This window comes from Vipera berus (assembly GCF_964194415.1).
Source record: "Vipera berus genome assembly, chromosome: 4".
NCBI classification, from domain to species: Eukaryota; Metazoa; Chordata; class Lepidosauria; order Squamata; family Viperidae; genus Vipera; species Vipera berus.
In genome coordinates, this window is record NC_138206.1 from 89,911,506 (window position 1) to 89,932,260 (window position 20,755).

Below are 20,755 nucleotides of genomic sequence, written 5' to 3' on the forward strand. Positions count from 1 at the left end.
GATGTGCTGTTTCGCCCGGTTAAAGGTTACAGACAAAATAATTTTAGTAGTGTAAGTGTGTATGTGTGTATGTATGCATGTATGCATGCATGCATGTATGTATGTAGGTATGTATATGTATATAGAATATACATAACAGTACTATACACATACATGCAGTTAAAACACTGAATACAACTGGAAATTTTCTTTAGTGCTTTGGTTTAACATCTCCTTTACAAACTGGCAGTATGGTAGAATGGTTGCAGCCTATCACTAAATTCCCATTTCGCAGAAAGGCAAGATACCGTAGTGAGGCCAAAATACAAATAAAATGGTTAAAAATCTAAATGCAATCCAGAAAAACAAAATCATTCCTTTGAGGTTTGATACCTACCTCTCTGTCTCTGTCTCTCTCTTTCTCTCTCTCTCTCTCCTTCTGTGTGTGTCTCTCTCCCCCCCCCCACACACACACACATAATATAATTGAGCAGCATAACTGAGTGACAGAGGGTTAGGGGGGGAAAGCATGCCTTAGAAAAAGGAAAACCGACTTTCCCCAGGCATTCCCAGTTCAAAATCTCTTGAGCAAATGGAAAAACTGCATCACAGTTCTATTGGAGAATTACAGTACTGTAAACCCAGGAGCTTCAATATGTATGGACCTCAACACTTTCAGCATGATTAAACAAAACATAACTTTCAGGAATAGCCTGTACCCTCAGCTGTGCAAATCAATCAAAGACAAATAATCTATTGGCATCTAAGCAATAGCAGGGCTAGAGTGGGCGGGGATCTCTATTCAGTGGACCAATGAAGAAGAGTATTCCACAAAATAGCAATGCTTTGCAGCTTCTTAATTGATCTGACATCTTGCTCAGCTCCTTCAGTTACATATGTGAGCAAATCCCAGCCTTCTCATTGTTATTAATTGTACTGCTTTTTAAATATAATGTCACATCACTGCCAGCTAAGCTAATGAAACACTCCCATATTACTACAATTGAAAGAAAGAAAATGTGCTTCTCTTTTTTTCTCCTATGATATGTTCTTCCAAAACTGTCTGCTAAAGACATTCTGTTAAGACCTTTTCAGAGAGTAATACAAATAGCATTTGAGGCAGTCCAACACTTCTATTACATGATTATTAAAATGCCCTGGAGGACTAAACAATTTGGTATGAATTCAGCTATTGTCAAAGAAAATGCATAATTCTTGCCTTTGATTTTAGGTTAATATCAATGCCCAATTACATTATTGGACTTTCAGATGCTGCCTCATATACCCGTTCCTTTAAAAGCAGGCACTCTGTTTGAGAATGGCATTCTCTAGTTATAATGAGAATCTGAATTATTTATCTCTACTTAGTCTACAGTAGGTCACTTGACCCCAGAACCGTTTTTTGTTCCATGGCTCATCTAGGCATGGCAGAAAAGCGCTTTTCACTACAACCAGCTGAGCTGTTTCAAAATCAGAGCTCTGGCACTATATCTCCGATCAACATCAGGCTCTGCAACATCTATGATCAATGGCAATAAAACTTGAGAAATGGGCAGATACAGATGTCTGAAATACTGCCACCAATTGGACTGTTCACACAAACTTCAAAACTGCATAGTGATGGTTAGTGCTAATACCACCCCCCTCCAAAAGCATTTGCCTCTTTATATGGAAAATGAAGTGTTACAGGTCTAATATGGAACAAAAGCATAGCAAGAAAGCACCTCAAAGCATGAGGCAAATTGAATTCTAACACAAGATGTAATGATACTGACCCACTTTGGTACATTAGCTTCAAATATGTCCCCTGGATGCCTCACTTATAGTTTCAAAAACAGTCAGTTTGTTTGCAGCACATGGAATATTTTTTCTATGATCACAATATGAGCTGGAAAGAGCAAAACTACTAATAAAATATCACCTGATGGAACAATGTGACCAGGGAAATATATAGATCCTAAAGGCTATATGAATTTTGCCACCATCTGAAAATGTTTTGGTTTATCTAGGTTTACATCTAGGCTTTCTCTTGGATGAAATTCTGCTCTTTCTTTTTTTCTCTTGTTTTCATAGGAAAGAGACTATAATTACTCCTACATTTGCCCAATTTCTTATACTGTATCTTTGAGTGAACTGATAACTTGTAAATCTTTTCCACCTTATTTATATCTCTCTATCCATTTATTTATATCTCTTATCTCCACCTAAGACTACATGGGCTACTCTACCATCTATTGAAATGTTGCCTCATTGTGGACTCTGTTACTTCTGTTAAATCTCACCTAAATTTTGCCTGCCCCTTGTCATCTGATTATGAGTGCCTTATTCATCTACATATGTTTGGGAGCTTTTCTTTAAGGCCACATGGTTTGGATTATTTAGACTGTAAACTTGTTTCATTTCTGCATGGGGAGAATTGATCTCTCTGATGGCATGCTTTGATGAGCCATGGATCTGTCGCCTATCTGCCAGATTGCTTGTTCATGTTCATATTTTATTGAAGGGCAAACATGGGAAGAAATAGGAGGTGACAGGCTGGATATATACTTTGCATGAAAACCTAATCTGATTTGTGTGGTTTAGCAAGTTGTGTGAACTCAGCCAATTCTGGTTTATTTACTAAAACCACAGGTAAACAAATTACATTAGTGCAGTATATAAAGCAGCTCCTGGGGAAAATCAACTGATAGTTGGTCTTTTCCTCAATATAAAACCTAAGGATTTTGGGAATCTTCCTTTCCGTGTTTAAAGCCTGAAAAGTGAGTAGTGGCAACAATAAGTACATAGGAAATATGCAATTCTCTACTGGCCTCCTTCCCCAAAGGCCAAACCTATGAATCAAAGAACTTTTAAAGCACAGCCCTTTCCTGTCAGAAAAGATAACATATGAAAAAACACTGGCTGAACTATATTTAGTTATTACAATCTCTCTGAAAATCCATCCAAGCCAGACCTGAATGTCTTTGAACAGTACTTAAGCATTAGTAGCCAGAGAAAAATAAGGTTGTTTTAACCATAACTGTGATTCCAATATATCATAGATTCAGTGGGTTAGATTTTTTTTGTTTTTTGAATTCTTTCAGTTTTTTTATTAATCTTTGTATGCAGTTGGAGTCTTTAGTGACAAGGCAAATTAGAATTCTATATCTAATAACAACTCTGACCTCAAGCTTAAAAGAATCATTTTGCATTTATCAAAATCGGTAAAAATTTACGTTCGCGTTTTTAAAACCACTTATATCTGAGCTGGATAGGAAAGTGCAGCCTCAGTATTCAATTTAACAAAATCTCATTTAAAACACTGAAACTTGGTTAACAATCTGAGTGATTTCAGGCACATCTGGGAATATCAAAACACAATTACCTTCAAGTGAAATCCTTATGGTTTTAATTAAACGTTCTCATCCTACCAAAATCCCCATGAAACTACAGTGCACTGAAAGAAATGGAAACTGCCTCTTCTTTTACAGTTAAGTCACAAAGAGATCAGTATTCTCTCTAAGCCATATTATACTGAGGTTATTTCTGAGCCATTTGAGCTTATGGCTGAAATGAGAATGCCCAATTGTGACTTGTTCAAAAATATGATTTAAAAAAATCAGTACAGTGTGATATGTGAATCCACTCTACCTTAGATCAGTGGTGGGATTCAGATATATGAACAACTGGTTCTCTGTGTGGATACCGCTTCTGGAAGTCCATTCTGGGTCTGGGCAACAAAAAATTAACTCCCGGATCTGCTGAAGTGGTGTGAACTGGCTGAATCCCAACACTGCCTTAGATGTATACAAGAATGTAGTCTCTCCTGGAAAGATAGACTTTAATTCTATGAATAGCTTCCTTGGAAACAATTGAGATGAATATGCTTGGGAAATACTGTTAAAGACAATCACTGGTGTAATGCTTAAGTTTGGATTGTTATGATCGGAGAAATGGGAGGAGGGAGCAGCATGTATCCCACCTAGAGCTCCTTTGTGAAAAGTGGAATATAATTTTAATAAACATAAAACAAGATTAGGTTAGCTCTATTGATGTAGAAAGCATAACAAAGAAAGAAAAATCACACAGATTTTTAAAAAGACTAAGGACATTTATATTAATTAAAATAACAATAGTAAATACCCAGTGATAAAAATAGGATGTTCATCATGTGATTTATTATATTATTTTTTATATTCACCCAAATGACTGTTTTAGAATTTCAACTCTGGAATTCTTTGGGGACCCAATGGTATCTTTAGAAGCCCCAATGATGTCAAAATTATGACAAGTATGCAATAGCATCTTCATGGAAGTGTAACCATTACATACTTGAATCCTATTATCTAGTACAAGTATGAAAGTTGTTATGCACATATCATCATCTCTTTCACCTTCACCCTTTCTGCAGATGGCTATGTGAAGTTCGCTTCTGAAAAAGTATGCAAGTTGTTTATAATGTGGTTTATGCTGCAATTCTTTTTTCAGAGATTAAGCTGTAATTAGGGATAAACACTTAAAAATCAGTCTATATTGCAATTTGGAAGTTTATGTTTCATACTTTTTCACTAGGTTTTGATAACTGAAACAAATAACCTCACCCATATCTTACAATAGTACAAGTCCAAAATTCTTTTTCTCTTGTTTACCTTAATCAAATAAACCTATTATACAAGATTCAAGGTACTAGTAATGGTGTTTAAGGCCCTACATGGCAGGGGTCCGGAGTACCTTAGGGAACACCTGCTGCCGGCATCAACTTCCCTTTGCCCTGTGCGTTCCCACAGAGAGGGCCTCCTCAGGGTGCCACCGATCAGAGAATGTCGATTGGTGGCCCCCAGGGGGAGATCCTTCTCTGTGGGCGCCCCGGAGCTATGGAATCAGTTACCGGTTGAGCTCCGGATGGCGCCCGATCTTCGCTCTTTCGCCGCGATCTAAAAGCATTCTTATTCGAACAAGCCGGCCTGGCCTGATGAGGGATTGGTGGGGTTTTTCTATTGTTGTTTTATTGGGGTTTTAATTGTATTGACTGTTTTAGTGGGCATATATTTAATCTGTTTTTAATTTTTGTAACTTTGTATTTTTTATTCTTGCCCTGTTCACCGCCCTGAGTCCTTCGGGAGAAGGGCGGTATATAAATATTATTAAATAAATAAATAAATAAACAAACTCTTTTTTAAAAAAGAAAAAGAAAAAATAATGTTAAAAAGCTTGGTACACCTCATCTCATCACTAACCCAGTCCATATTTCAGCATGAATGAAGAAATATTGGTAGTAAACAAATCATATTTTTAAAATGGAAACAAATGGGTACATGTGGGGGGGTGTCTTTTGGCTAGTTGAGGCACAGAGAGAAATGTAGATAATTCAAATCTGAATTGATCTCTTTTTTAATGAACTGACTCCAAATTTTAGTCACATTTAGAGTAGATTCACAATTAACTGCTTCTATGAATTTTGATAGATCTGCTTTAAAGTGTGCCTGTGAGTTCCTGAAAATACAAGCCAGAGGAAAAGAAGTAAGGTAGGTAATAATAAAACATTTCAAATAAAATTCCCTCTTGAAGCTGAATTAACAGTACATTTTAGGACAATAATTTTAAAGATATGTGTCCATGGTTCATATCATATATCATATCTCACATCACATCTTACATTGTGTTATTATGTTATGAAGGCTGAAGTTCTCCCTTAGGAACAGATTCTATTGAGACAATGAGATTTACACCCATCTATAATTGATGGCAGGAGTGCAAAGGAAATCTGCATAGAAAACTACCATCATAAATTTTGGATTATAATAGGCTGTGAAGATAACGGTAACTGGGACCGCTCAAGAATTCATAATACAGTGACATAAGAAAGGTAGTTTTGTTGGTTGTAAGAAAATGGAATCACAAATCCATACTAGGATATATTTTTTATTAGCTAACTTCAAGTTCACAAAAGAGTGCAAGCTTTTGGTATCTTTGGAACATACAGCCTGATGAACTGATAAGAATGAAAGAAAAAAAGCAAAATTTTGCACAGGCTGTGCTGGGAAAATCCTGAGCAGCTACAGTAAAAGTATTGCCCTAATTTGGATAATAAGGCAAATTCTAGTAGGACACATAGATTTTAAAATCAAAGGTTGCTCTGAATTTTACAGCTATAATATGAACCAGGTGTCCTTTGGGCTATGCAGCTGAATGACAGATTTACACAGCAGCCGATAGATCCTGGTCCAACCTTCTTCCTTTCTCTCAGTCTTCAAAGGGGCTGCCGCCGCCGTCTTCTTTCTTTGTTTTGTATCTTTAAAAATTCCACATGGACATTGACCTACATCTTCAAGTTAATAATATAATTGTTTCATTAATATAAATGGGATTTAAAAGAAGACATATGAAGGTGGAGGAAGAGGAGATTTCTAGATAACATTAGGACAGTCAATCAGCACCATGGACAGCCAGCTTCTAGTTCAAATTTGCAAAACCTATTTTGCTAAATTACCTACATTTGGTCCTCCTCTATTGTGTCATAACACTTGGTTCTGGATGAGGAGGCTGTTTGAACAGAGTAATATGACATTTCTAAGCCAGGCCTTGATGATCTAAAAATATTATGTGACTCTTCAGCCACAGATTTAGGTAAAACCTTGAAACCCAGTAGTCAAAACATAACAAAGAATTGAAAATGAACTTTCATGGAGAATCTGAACTGCTCAGATTTAATAATCTTATTTTGATTAACCTGTAATTAAGCTGCTAAATTTAATAGGAAAATGAGGTATCCTTATAGGAGAAGAGGAATTGAGAACTCTTTGTACTGTATTTCTGAAGTTATGTTGGCCTTAATTGAAGTACAAAGTACTTCATGATAACAATTGGTGGGATGGGTAAAGGCACAGAAGTCAATAGGAATTTCTGCCAAGCACCTTTAATTAAGATTACAAATCTGTTTAGTGTCATGTGCAGATCAGCCACTATTTCAAAGTCTGTCCTGAATGCTTTTCTATTTCCTGTCTATGTACAGTATCCTAATCAAAGATATTTTAGCAAACTCAGATGATGAGTTATAATGGCTGTGCAGCAAAAAAGGCCTATTGGAGGGACCTCAAGGTTGCTAAAGAAAGAAATAACCACAGAGTAGAACTGTGTTTTTCAAACTTGGCAATTTTAGAATGCCTGGACTTCAACTCAATTGAATTCTAGTACTTGAAGTCCAAACATCTTAAAATTGCCAAGTTGAAAAAAATTGGAGTTGAAGAATTGTTTTCTAAATAGTCTAATGGAACAGATTGTGACAAAATGTTACTGAATTCATCTCCCCAGAATAGAAATGGGGAGATGAATAAAATAAGGAAAGAAGTTGAAATAACCTGAAAGACATCCTGGCCAGTTAGCCCTCTGAATCACTTTGCATTGCAAAATTTTGTGGATGTTCTCATTACCCAACATCTAGTCTGACAGGTAAAATATTTCCTGAATTTTGTTTATTCCCAATGTGCAATTTGAGTTCAATTTCTCTCCCATCTGCCACACAGTAGTGTTAGGTTCGGTTTTATTCTACACTGATTCCTTTTGTTTATAACAGAAAGTTCAGGTTAGGTTATTTTGTTTTCCTAATAGTAATTATGCCACCCAGACCCAGGTTAAAAGAGAAGTAGTGGAAATGGCTTTGAACAAGTTCCTCATTCCACTATCTTATTCCACGGCTTTCATTTTTACTTTTTGAATTCTTTTACTTTTGAAGCTCCAACTGGCACAGAATGCAGCCGCGAGAGTTGTGTTGGGAGTTTCCCGATACTCCCATGTCACACCTCTGCTCCGTGAGCTGCATTGGTTGCCAGTTGTCTTCCGGGTGAGATTCAAGGTACTAGTAATGGTGTTTAAAGCCCTACATGGCAGGGGTCCGGAGTACCTTAGGGAACACCTGCTGCCGGCGTCAACTTCCCTCCGCCTTGTGCGTTCCCACAGAGAGGGACTCCTCAGGGTGCCACCGGTCAGAGAATGTAGATTGGTGGCCCCCAGGGGGAGATCTTTCTCTGTGGGCGCCCCGGAGCTATGGAACCAGTTACCGGTTGAGCTCCGGACGGCGCCCGATCTCCGCTCCTTTCGCCGTGATCTGAAAACATACCTGTTCGAACAAGCCGGCCTGGCCTGAGGGGGGATTGGTGGGGTTTTTTATTATCATTTTATTGGGGTTTTTATTGATGTATTAACTGTTTTTATGGGCATGTATTTAATTATCTTTTAATTTTTGTAACTCTTGTTTTATTCTTGCCCTGTACACCGCCCTGAGTCCTTCGGGAGAAGGGCGGTATAGAAATATTAATAAATTAAATTAAATTAAAATTAAATTGTGAACACCTTGTATTATTGGGGAAGCTTGGGGAGTCTAGGGACTCATTGGATTTCTTAAACTCAGCTATTTTAATGTCTTTTCTACACTTTTCTGATTTATATTTCAATCCCCAATATTCTCCAACCAGCCTGAGGAATTCTGGGACTTTAAGTCCACAAGTCCACTGATTTAGATTATCTTTTAATATGATTTAATTTAATTTAATTTAATAATATTTATATACCGCCCTTCTCCCTGAGGACTCAGGGCGGTTCACAGGGCAAAAGTCAAATACAAAGTACAAACATTAAAAAAAAAAGATTAAATAATTGCCCAAGTTAAAACAATTAATACAATAATAAAACCCCAAAAATAAAATTAAGGATACAAAAAAATAAAAACCCCACCAATCCCCATCAGGCTAGGCCGGCTTGTACAAACAAAAACGTCTTGAGATCGCGACGAAAGGAGCGAAGATCGGGCGCCATCCGGAGCTCTACCGGCAACTGATTCCACAGCTCCGGAGCGCCCACAGAGAAGGATCTCCCCCTGGGCGCCACCAATCGACATTCTCTGATCGGTGGCACCCTGAGGAGGCCCTCTCTGTGGGAACGCACAGGGCGCAGGGATCTTGTTTGTTCAGAGTATGACAAGGATTCCCTGATGCTCACTTTGTATTATGTGTTAGCTAATGATTTATCCCTTATTCAGATTTGATTACTCACATGATCACCCCACTATTCCCCTTAGTTGTTTTCTATCCCCTCTCAATATTTATCCACCATTTTTCTGAGGAGTAATATTTGCTGGATTATGTATTTTGAGAAATAGGACAAACAGCTCCTTTTGTTTTAATCAAAGGAAGCACTTTTTTTAGAAATTAATTCATTTTTTAAAAACAGAACAGTACAAAAGAGAAGCTTATGATAGTTGGATACATCATCCCCAGCTACCATTTTTCCCCCTTCATGTTGTTAATAGAGAAGGAATCATTTGGTTCCAACTTTTCATCTCTATTCTGCCACTATTTATATACACAAAATGATTAAAACTGGAATTACCAAAGGCTGCTGGGACTTTTCCATGCTAATTCCACACAAGGGTCTTTTTAATAGATGTAGAGAGAGATATAGATAATGTGAATGTTTTCCATATTTCTCTTTACCTGTTTGGATCTCCCTTTTATTAATTTTGCTAGTGAAGTGTTTTTGAGGTTTGTAGATCTTTAATAAATAAACTTCATGCCATAGTTTTACTAGCCATACCACATGGATATTGGCCTAGGATCAAGATATGGGATTGGTCTGGGAATGTGCAGGGTGCAAATTGAACTGAAAATTGCCCACAACAATTTTCCAAGAATAATTATTCTCATATTGGTGGGCAACTCTTAGCCCTAGAAAAAGGAAGCCATAACAGATTTGAGGAAAAACAATTCAAGATAGCTGAATATTATGGGAGTTGTAATCTCATCCATTTTAGATTATATTAATTTGAGAAAGGATGTTGTATATATTGTTTATGATGAAGTCCCAACATTTTCCTAGTTTATGGGATGAATTTTAAGGATATTGTGATACTTCAGATACATTCTACTTAAATTCTTGGGGAAATCTTGATTCTTTATGGGTGTCACATATCTGTACAAATTAGTTTAAAATGTAAGATTCAAAATATATTTAAGGTCTATTCTTCTTCTGCTAGATCAAAAATAGAACATATTATTAAAATAACATATAGAAACTAGAATGTGGATACCTTCCTACTTTATTGGTATTCATTTGTATGCAAGAAACTAATACATCACAGACCAAAGACAAAGTTTAGCAACAGAATTTTTTTCTTTTCATTCCTTTAACTTGTAAGGATCTCTTCTAGCTTGTAGACTGCTGTGGTTTTATATATCATCTGCATCCACTTTGAGGTCTTACATGGGATATTTATTAAGCCACAAGCAATTCCTTCAGTTCAGATTGAGCTGAGAATACAGTACATAAGTCTAATGTTTTCAAAACCAGTCCTTGACATGAAGTTAGTTGCCTGACTTTTCAAAATCAACCCATTGTATATATGTTTCTTTTTCTTGGACTGAATCTTCTCAGGGAAGAAGATTTTCGTTCTTTCATTTGTAGATATAGAAACTGACTGCAGGGTGGGTGGATGATGGAGAAGTGACCACTATGTAGCAGTACCAGATAAGAACTATAAGAGATATACTCTCCATCCCTCTCCACTCTGGTTCTATGTTCTGTTTGCTGCAGACCTTGGTTAACTCTTCCTATAGCACAAGATCCCTTGATAGGAAAAAAAATCCTCCCTATTATAGCCCAAGTTTATACAGCATCCTGTCCTGTGATTCCATTCCATTTTAAGAAGTAGTGAGTTTGTTTTATCTGCTTTCACTCCTCAACAAAACCTCAAAAATGTGACATCCTCAACAAAGACACAGTGACTCAAGGAGAAAATTTCAAAATTCTAATTGAAAGGGGAAAAAACTCTAGTGACCCTTAAAACATATATTCAAAGAAAAATAGAAAAAGACATCCCACCATCCTTATAGGAAAACCCAAACTGCCCATAAAAATCTTGAGAACATTTCAGATTTTCCCCCATGTCAAATCATAATCTATCAAGCAGTGGCACAGAAGCAATATTTCCCTATAAGATGCGGAAAAGTACCAAAAATGTTATGTATAACTTGATACACCATATTCTGAAGTCCATGGCACTTTAGTTACAAGATAAGCAGGAAAAACAAGTGTCCATTTTAGAATTGAAAATGTTATTAATTTTGCCCTTTGCAAATCAATGTCATTGACTTGCAACAGTGATGGTGGATGTGTTGGATGGGGTGGAGGTGGGGAGAACATTTCTCTTTTTTCAGATTTCTCATTTTAGACTTTTTGGACAGTGTTGTGATTCAGGGTCAGCCTGTGGGTTCGGCAGTTGGGTCGGACGACTCAGAGGAGGAGGGGGGTGTTGAAGAGCTTGCTGAGGGGGTTGGAGAGCTTGCTGATGAGAGCCCTCAGCCAGGCCCCTCCCACCTGGTCACGACGCAGACCCAGCTGTGTGAGCCTGACAGTGTGGATGAAGATGACCCACAGCTGGCCCTGTTCAAGGACGCCCGACGCAGGAGGCAGTCAATCAGGAGTAAACAGAGGAAGGCAATGGGGCACCTTGGAAGGAGGCAGAGAGAAGCCACGCCCTGAACTGTATAAAAGGGGAATGCATGGGAGGGCTGGTTTGCTGAAGGCAACTGCTTGAATAGCTCCTGTTTCATGGTTCATGTCTTGTTCTGTTTGCTTTTGTATCCATAAATTTGGCAGGCTTAGTTCCAGCCTCTTGCCTTCTTGTAAAAGGGGTTGTCCCTGCCTTTTCTGCAGGGCCGGTAGCAGGCTGGTACAGAACAGACACCAAGATAGTTTGGTTAAAAAGATCCCCTGACTGACATAAAAAAAGTATTTGTCTCACTAAAGTTTTCTTTTATCATCACAATGACAGTAACGCCTGCTCATCTCCCTAGTTTTATACAAGTGATTGGCTTTCAATTCATTCACAAGATGATATCTTTAGGAGAAGGCAGGTCTGCCTTTTCCCCCAAAACAAAACAGTGCAGATTTCATATTGCTTTAGAATTCCAAATGTGATCACATTAAAATAGCTGTTGAGATGATTTGGAGCTAAATTCACTGGAGTGGGGAGGGGAGGAGAGAGGTAATTAATTGGTGCAATGCACAAAAGATTTTTTTTTAAAAATCTCACACAGCTTTAATTACATGTGATTGTTCTCAAATCCTTGCCCATCAAAAGTTCTATATATTTTGGAGCTGTCTAGCCAAGTTGATGTAGTTCCAAATGAGTTGGGGTCCAATTCCTAGATTTCATAGCTGGTGTGGTCATGGGAAATCATGGGAATGTACTGCATTACAGGAAGACTGCATTAAGACATTAATCCCTTTTATTATTGTAGTTATACTGTCATGAAAGGTACTGTACATTTCTTTCAAAATAACGCATGGCTTATCCACTAGGAGTACCTGTAACATGAGCTGTCATATGATGTAAAAGAAAAAAGAAATTTTTCTAAAAGCCTTTATAGTTTAACAAAACAAGATTCTCTGTAGGAATCCAGCACAGAGAATAATATGGTGTAAAGTCTTATTCTGGGATCAGCATGGCTAATATTTCCAATTTGGGCAAGATTAATCTTTTTCCATTCCATTGTCCCTAACACAATTTAGGTGTTGACAATCCAGATTGCTGCTAATTATCCCATTCTAACCAGCTGTAGCTGGCTTTTTGCTTTTTTGGTGTGAGGAGCAAACATAACCATGCCCACGCTGGGCTCATGTCTTTTTGGAAGGTGGGCTATGGAGAATCTATACTTAGGCAGAGCTTCTACTTTCTCTGACATCAATTCTCAAAAGAAAGAAGGAAAAATGTGCTGGTCACAAAGCACTAGAAGACATAGCAAAGTCTGCGGTTTTATTGGTTGATGGTAAAGGACAAGGGCTTTTCATAAACCCCAGTGTTGTCAAAAATTATGTTCAGGCAGTTGTGAGTACATGTGCCTTTAAATCAGTGTTAACTTTTGATGATTGCCTGGACTAATCCCTGCAGTTTTCTTGGCAAGATTTTTAGAAGAGGTTTGCCATTGCCTGCTTCCTAGGGCTGAAAGAGAATGACTAGTCCAAGGGGACCTAGTTTGCTTTGTGCCTAAGATGGGACTAGAAATCATGGCCTCTTGATGTAATGGTATGTGGGAATGACCTTGAGAAATTGGGTCCAGAGATGCTGCTTAGGGAATAGATAAATAAGAGATAGCATAGTCCTCAGCTGGATAGTGTGTGGGGCAAACTGCTCAGAAGAGACCCTTTCTAATTTTTTCAGGTTAAGGAGATGGTGTGAGGATTATACTTTCAGATTTTCAAGATTCTGTTAATGTATTCTTACCACAAAGTAAAATGAGCTCATCTACTCATATTTTCCTGTCTGGTCTACCTGATAAGGCTGATGGGTTTCTAGCCCAATACTTTAAGCATTACACCAAACTGAGTCTCCATGTATCAAATAAGGGTATTTCCTATCCAAAACAGTACTGGTAGTCCTCAACATATGACCACAATTGAGTCCAAAATTTCTGTTATTAAGTGAGACATTTATTAAGTGGGCTTTGCCCCATTTTATGACCTTTTTTGCCTCAGTTGCTAAGTGAATCACTTCAGTTGATAAGTTAGTAACCTGGTTGTTAAGTGGATCTGGCTTCCCCATTGACTTTGCTTATCAGAAGATCACAAAAAAGTAATCACATAACCTTGGGACACAGCAACAGTCATAAACATGAACCAGTTGCCAAGCAGCTGAATTTTGATCGCATGACCATCTGCCAAGGGATGCTGCCAAGGTTGTAACTGTGAAAAACAGTCATAAGTCAGTTTTTCAGTGCTGTTGTAACTTTGAACAGTCATTGAACAAATTGTTGTAAGTTGAGGATTACCTGTAACATCTTTATTTTGGGAAAACTGGTATTTTTTTTGCCTACTTAGAACAGAGATTTTCCAAATCTTCGTGTGTACTTTGTCAGTTCAAACAAAATCATTATGAAACTACATTTGGTCCTTTCTAATTGGAGCAGTAGAATGATCAAGCCATCTAGAAAAAGAAATGTGTAAATGATTCTAACATTTTTCTGAGCATTGATGAGCTCTTGATCAATTAACATATGATTTGCTTTCAATCTACAGTTTAAAAGTAGATTATAACAATTTATGAGAGACTAAAATTAAGATATTGATATTGAAGAAAATAATTAATTTTAATTACATTTCCTATGCTCCTTCATATTATTCCCCAGAAGTAGTAGACTGTGTAAAACTTTTAACTTCCCTTGTTTCAATGAGCAGTCATAGATTCAGTTTATTGCAATCATAGAGTTTCCATGAGCATTTATCAGGGTTCCCTGAGGCTCAGACAATAATTTTTGTGAGCTTGAAATGCTACTAGGCAAGAAAAAGAATAGGGAAATCACCTTCCCCCACTTCCTTCTGCCAACATTTCTCTAGAGTCAGCCTTTTAGATTGGACCCAGATTTAGTCAGGCTTAGAGCTGAACTCACTGAAATCAGAGGGCCTTAACTGTAGTCATTGCTAAATTAAGATTCACTAAATTAAGTCAGTTATTCTAAGCACGGGACCTGATTCATTTATTTATAATCCTACTGTACCGCTTATACCAATATTATCATAGTTGTAACATTTTAGGTTGGGAATGGTGAGCTTCAGAAATCATGGCTTGCTTAATGCCAGCGAATCCATGGTAAAGTATGTCTAGCTACAGTTAGGGAACTTCTATTTCATTATTTTAACGCTTTCTACAGACTTACAGATTCCTCATATTCTATGCTGTCCTTGGTAACTCCACATTGTAATCTGACTTCAGTATATCATATATCTTGAATTCTGTCTTCATAGGAACGTCGCTCATGTTTACAGCTTTGTATGGCATCTTTAAGCACTCACTAGCATTTTGTCAGACAAATATGAATAATCTGACATCTTTCTTGTGCTACAGTGGAGCTGAGCCAGTTCCTATTAAACTCAATGAAATAAGTATGGGAAGGAAGAATGACATGGAATTTACTACTGTACGTAATAGACAAATGGCAGATCTGTGTTGACTCTAGTCTGGATCAGAGTTTCAGCTGATGTAAAAATACACCATCAGTAACCTTTTTGACCTCTCCTAATTAGTAGTAGCTCCCTGCACCTAAAGCTCTTTACTTCGCCATTATTTCCAATGAGAACCACATGCTTCAAAACAGAAGAGATCCCTACACATCAAATTAAATTATTTTTTTCTCCTTTTTTTTAATCTTATGAATACATTTAACTTGAAAGGGAGGGCCAGGAAGAACCAAGGCTCCTTTATTATACTTTCATGGTTATGTGGATAGGACTTTAAATTATACAACATGTTAGTGTAATTTTTGCTCCCAGATACCATTTTAATTCTTCCAGGGAGCTTTTCAACACAGCACATTGGCTATGAAGAAGCTCTAGGGAGAAAAACCACCTGGGGACATTGACCATTCCCTATATACCTGCTTTTTTACTACTTGATAATAAACATTAATAAATAAATAGCCATGGTTATGTCTTACAACATAGCTAGCAAAAGCATTATCGACTACAGAAAGATTGTTCTCTAAACCTAAATAAAATACACCTCTGGTTTCACATTCTCCAACATTTTGAGGAATCCTTCATGAGATGTGACTGAAAGTTTGTGAGATCTCATGCAAGAATTCTGATGAAATTGGTAAAGTCTTGAAACTGTCCTCAAAACGAATTAAGTTTCTCCTACTACCATCACATACTGTGGCTGAGAAGTGTGTAAATTTCAAACTTATTCCAATATCTGAAGAGTTTAGCTATCACTTCTGAGAACATTTAAAGGAGAGCATTGCTCCTAAATCCATGTGAAAATGCTCAGAGTTCCATCAACTGGAAGTTACATAGCTTGACTGGTACATTTTCAATCATTAGAGCTAGGGTTAGAAACTACATGACACCCAGATATTTGTATGTTTCTCTAAGTCTCAAAAATGTTTTAAAATATTCTGCATTCTAGAAAGCAGATGACGGGGGAAAGATGTCTTAAACCTTTCAACTCAAAATTGTCACTCACTGCTTTTCTTCTTCACAGAAATAAGATACTGATTTTTAGAGACTGTTAAGTATGGTTGTGAATGCTGCTAAGATGCTATGAAAAAAGAAAGGTTATGTTTTAAATAAAGACAATTTGCATTTACAGTACAATCATTGGATATTATTGCTCTACAAATGGTTAGGTATTTCTGGAGTTGGCAACCTTCTCTGATCTTGCACACAGTGGTCCAAGTACCAGAGAGAATCAAATGAGGTTCAAAAGAGGACCCTTTCAAGACTTTACCAATTTCATCAGAATTCTTGCATGAGATCTCACAAATTTTCAGTCACATCTCATGAAGGATTCCTCAAAATGTTGGAGAATGTGAGACCAGAGATGTATTTTATTTAGGTTTAGAGAACAATCTTTCTGTAGTTGATAATGCTTTTGTTAACTATGTTGTAAGGCATAATCATGGCTATTTATTTATCAATGTATTTATTATTTTGACTTTTTTATTGCTGAATATGGCAGAGCAAGATACTTCTGGTTTCTTGCTATATATCCATCCCTCTTGCTGAGTTTTCCTTAGGTGCCTGTATTTTACACAACTCAAAAAGAAAGGAAGATAGGATGATTACCCTCCTGATGCTTTCCCTTGGAATATAAAACACACATGGAAACCAGTAAAATCATGGATAGCAGAGAAGATTATTATACAATAAAAGACATGTTATTTACACACAACCCTTGGCCACTTCATAATTAAATAAATGCAGAAAAACCACATGCCACCCATGAGAATTTCTTTGAAAATTTCTAAAGCAAATTCTTTTTAAACAAATTAAATGCAAATTAGTGGGAGGAGTGGGGGAATAAAGAACGTTCATGCACAGCACTAAACTGACACATATGATGATACTTGCACAGGCATAGTCATGATGGTGTTGATCCTATTAATTATATTGTGGTTTTAGTGAGCCTGTCCCTTTCTTTAGCGTCAGCTGAAATGGAAAGTCAGCTCAAAAACTGCACTTTCCAAAGGGATTTTGGATGAAGAGATACCTGTTAAATCTTATAGAGGTGAAGAGATTAAATTTGTGTATGCTTGTAGTGATGAATATTGTAAGTTACTTCTTTATATATTTCTTTTTCTTCTTTCTTTTTCTTTCTTTTTCTTCCTTCCTTCTTCTCCCTTTATTTTTTTCTGTTCTCTTCTCTTTAAGTTTAGTTTGTATTAATTTTTACTATTATAATTACAATTCTTAATAAAATTATATTTGAGAGAAAACTGAACTGTTTTCCCTCTCTTATGCTAACGGGACCTGAGCACAAGAAAAGGTCTTGAATTGGCTATATATGGTAGAAAGACAATGGCTTTACAATATTTGTAAGAAATGATCTCTTAATTGAATCAACTGGGAAGTTGCTTCTCCACCATCTGACCAGACTATTTAAATCAAGGTTTTTCAAACTTGGCAACTTTGAGAAGTATGGACTTCAATTCCAGAATTTCCCAGCCAGAAATCTAGACTTCTTAAAAGTTGCCAAGTTTGAGAAACCCTAATTTTAAGCAAAAACCAAGAATGCAGAAACTAACATAAAATAGCTAATCTCAATAATTCTGATCTTCAGCTCTATCACTGATGGTTTCCAAACCATATTATAACTTTGCCATTGCAGTTTTTTGTTACAGATTACAACAAAATCAGAAAGGTGCCTCACATGTTGGAAGATTGTCCTAAACCATCTGTAACACAGCACCACTCTCCTACCCTATTCTTCCTGTTTTTCACAAAAGAATAAATGGATAGAATGAAAAAAATCCCATTTGACCATCATATTAGCGTGCCAAAACAATTATCAGAATTTGCTTTATGGTCATATGTGACACATAAAAGCTATCAAAATAGTATAAATATTTCTGTTTACTCTGGCCATCTGGTTATGTTAATATTGGCTCCCCCCCCAAGCCTTTCAAATAAACTAAGCTATACTGAATTTGAATATTTATTCAGTGTTATTTTATTCTTTGAACATGATTTGCAAGGTACTCCATTCCAAAATATCTAACTGGGCTATCAAATTGTTCTCTTATTAATAAAGAGTTTTACTTTCATAAACATTGCATTAGGAATAGAAGTTGTTTTTTCAATAGGTGTTGGTGTTTTTGTAGAATGGAAGAGTTGTACATATTTGTGAGGAGTAGGAACATTTTTTTTGCTCCAATACTTTCTTCTCTGGCACACCTATCCTGCTATGTTACACCAAAGAAACAGTTCATTTTCATATGGGAGACAGATTGAGTCAAGAATCAAATTAATTTGGATGAGCACTATTCATAATTTTTTCCATGCAATGTTATAAGATTTAATTCCACTTTCTGAGCACTCAAGAAAAGAATGTAATGTTGTCTAGACAGTAGGGTCATTTATTATTTGACTTTTGCTCACACAATTTACTGATCCTGGTGTTTGTTTGCTGCATGTTTACCTGTCGGTCTTTTATAGATGCTCAGTGATGAAGTATAAGCATGTAACCCAGATAAATAAAATTATTAGGAAATATTGTTGATGGAGTTCAGTACCAGTATCGGACTGTGAAAGGCAGTCCATACCTATCTGAACAAAATTTCCCAGAACGGGGCAGAAGACACTTGGAACTTTATGAATCAAAGAAATCCAAGAGCCACATTGGAGCAAATGAAGCACTATGATACTTAGTGATTTCCTATTAAGACGACAACAAGTTTATTTTTAAAAAATCATTTTAAAAAGTTTATGAGAACATCATACTGTCTGGCAAAGCAAAAATATAAGATAAAATATAGAATAAAAATAATGCAAAACAACACAACCAAAGTTCCAAGTAAAATTGTACCATAAAATATCATAAAATGCATACTAGACTCAATTAACATCCTGGCCCCAATGCTTGAGGAAAAGCCAGATCTTCAAGGCCTTTTAGAAGGTCATCAAGATCAGGACCATCAACCTCAGGGAATAGGCTCCATAAGACTAGTGCCACAACAGAGAAATCACAATTCCTGAGACCAACTTTAAAAATGATAAATAGCATCTTGAATTGCACCTGGAACCCTTCATATACAGCATATGAAACAGCATCGTTAGATGATCATACCATGATATACCTAAAATTGTATATCCATTCTGGATCAGATGCAGATTTCAAATGGTCTTCAAGGATAGCTCTATGTAGAATCCATAATAGTCCAAACAGGAGATGATTAAGACATAAGCATCCTAATCCAGAAATGGGCACAATCAGCACAAAAGATGGATTTGTACAAAGACCCTCTTGGCTACAGTTCCAACTTGCTCCTTTAGAAGGAACTGTAAGTCCAAGAGGATCCTCCATAGGTGCACAAATTTTGTGTGGGGAAGTGTTATCCCATTCATAAGCAAAATGGAACTTCACCAAATCTGGGAGACCCTAAATCCCACAGGAGGTGTGCCATGATTTAGTTGACTAGACCCAGGACTGGCTGTTGAGACTCTTCACCCCAATGATAACTATCCATAGCAATTGATTTGAAATCTGTGGAAAATGGGTCAAATAAGTTATCTTTTATTGTTTAGGCTGCTTAGAGACACTTTTGTCCTTAAAAAAAGATGAGCCCAGAAACTCTAAAATTCATGCATTTTGGATCCAACCAATTTTGCCTTTATACTCTTAAAGAGAATTGATTCCAGTTTTATAAGTCATATGAAACATTAATTATCTTTTTTAAAAAACAAGAAAACAAAACAAACCTTCAATAAGTGACACTTTGGATCTTATTAAAATGTTCAGTTAATTTAACAATTCACTTCAGGCATTTTGCAAGCTGCGAAAACAGAAGTGTTTTAAAGATAACAAATGCTGTATGATTGTTAATGAAGTCTATATGCATATATGCTTCTGACGTGGGTAGGACATGTATGTATATAAGGTCACAGTTCTATGTAATCTTGGTAAATTCACATTATCAAATAAAGGAATAATGGTAGGTTCCCCTCTCCCTCCATTATGTTTTATACAGGTTTGGGAGATTATCGCCAGCTGTTACAAATCCTGCTTTGAAGACTTTCGCAGAAAGAACATTGTAATAGTATCATTCATAAAATCAGCTCCAAAGCAGCTTTACTATGATGAAGCCCTTCTAAGTACCTTAGTTTGTGTTCCATTCCAGAATCTTGTTAACTCTGGGATGTAGGTGCAAAAATGCTAAGGAAACATGAGCACACATTGAGACGATTATAGATAATGCTTATTAAATAAGCCTCTGAGGATGTTTTTCTTGGGTTGCTCCCAAGCATTCTGCAGGAGTCATGTTCCATGTTTGAGGTCCCATGTTTCTTCCTCTCAAACTATGAGCAGCTGTAGCACATGACCTACTTCTGTAGATTTCTGTAATGATTTCCTTCCTTCAGTGGCTTCGGGAGTCTCTTTTTGCCCTACAAAAAAAGGGATAAATATTTTAATCCAAGCAAAATGCTAACACAGGTTTTGTTGGTTTCAGGGAAGAAACCCAATCCAGCTACATCACTAAATGTAGGCCTCAAATTGGAACCATCTGGACTCCAGAAACGCCATGAGTTCTTAAGGGAAAGCATGGTTGTTGTTTTTTGCCTTGGGCTGAAATTCATACACCTGCAGAAAGGGGGGGGAGGGGGGTATGTGGAGAAAGGAGGCTTTAATGGCAGACAAACTGAACTAATGCAGGAACTCAACCTTTCTCACACACATTTTAAAAAAGCAACAGTGGCTACAAGTGTGGAGGCTGAACGGATCCATTTCATAAATTTGATGCCTGACTGTAGATGG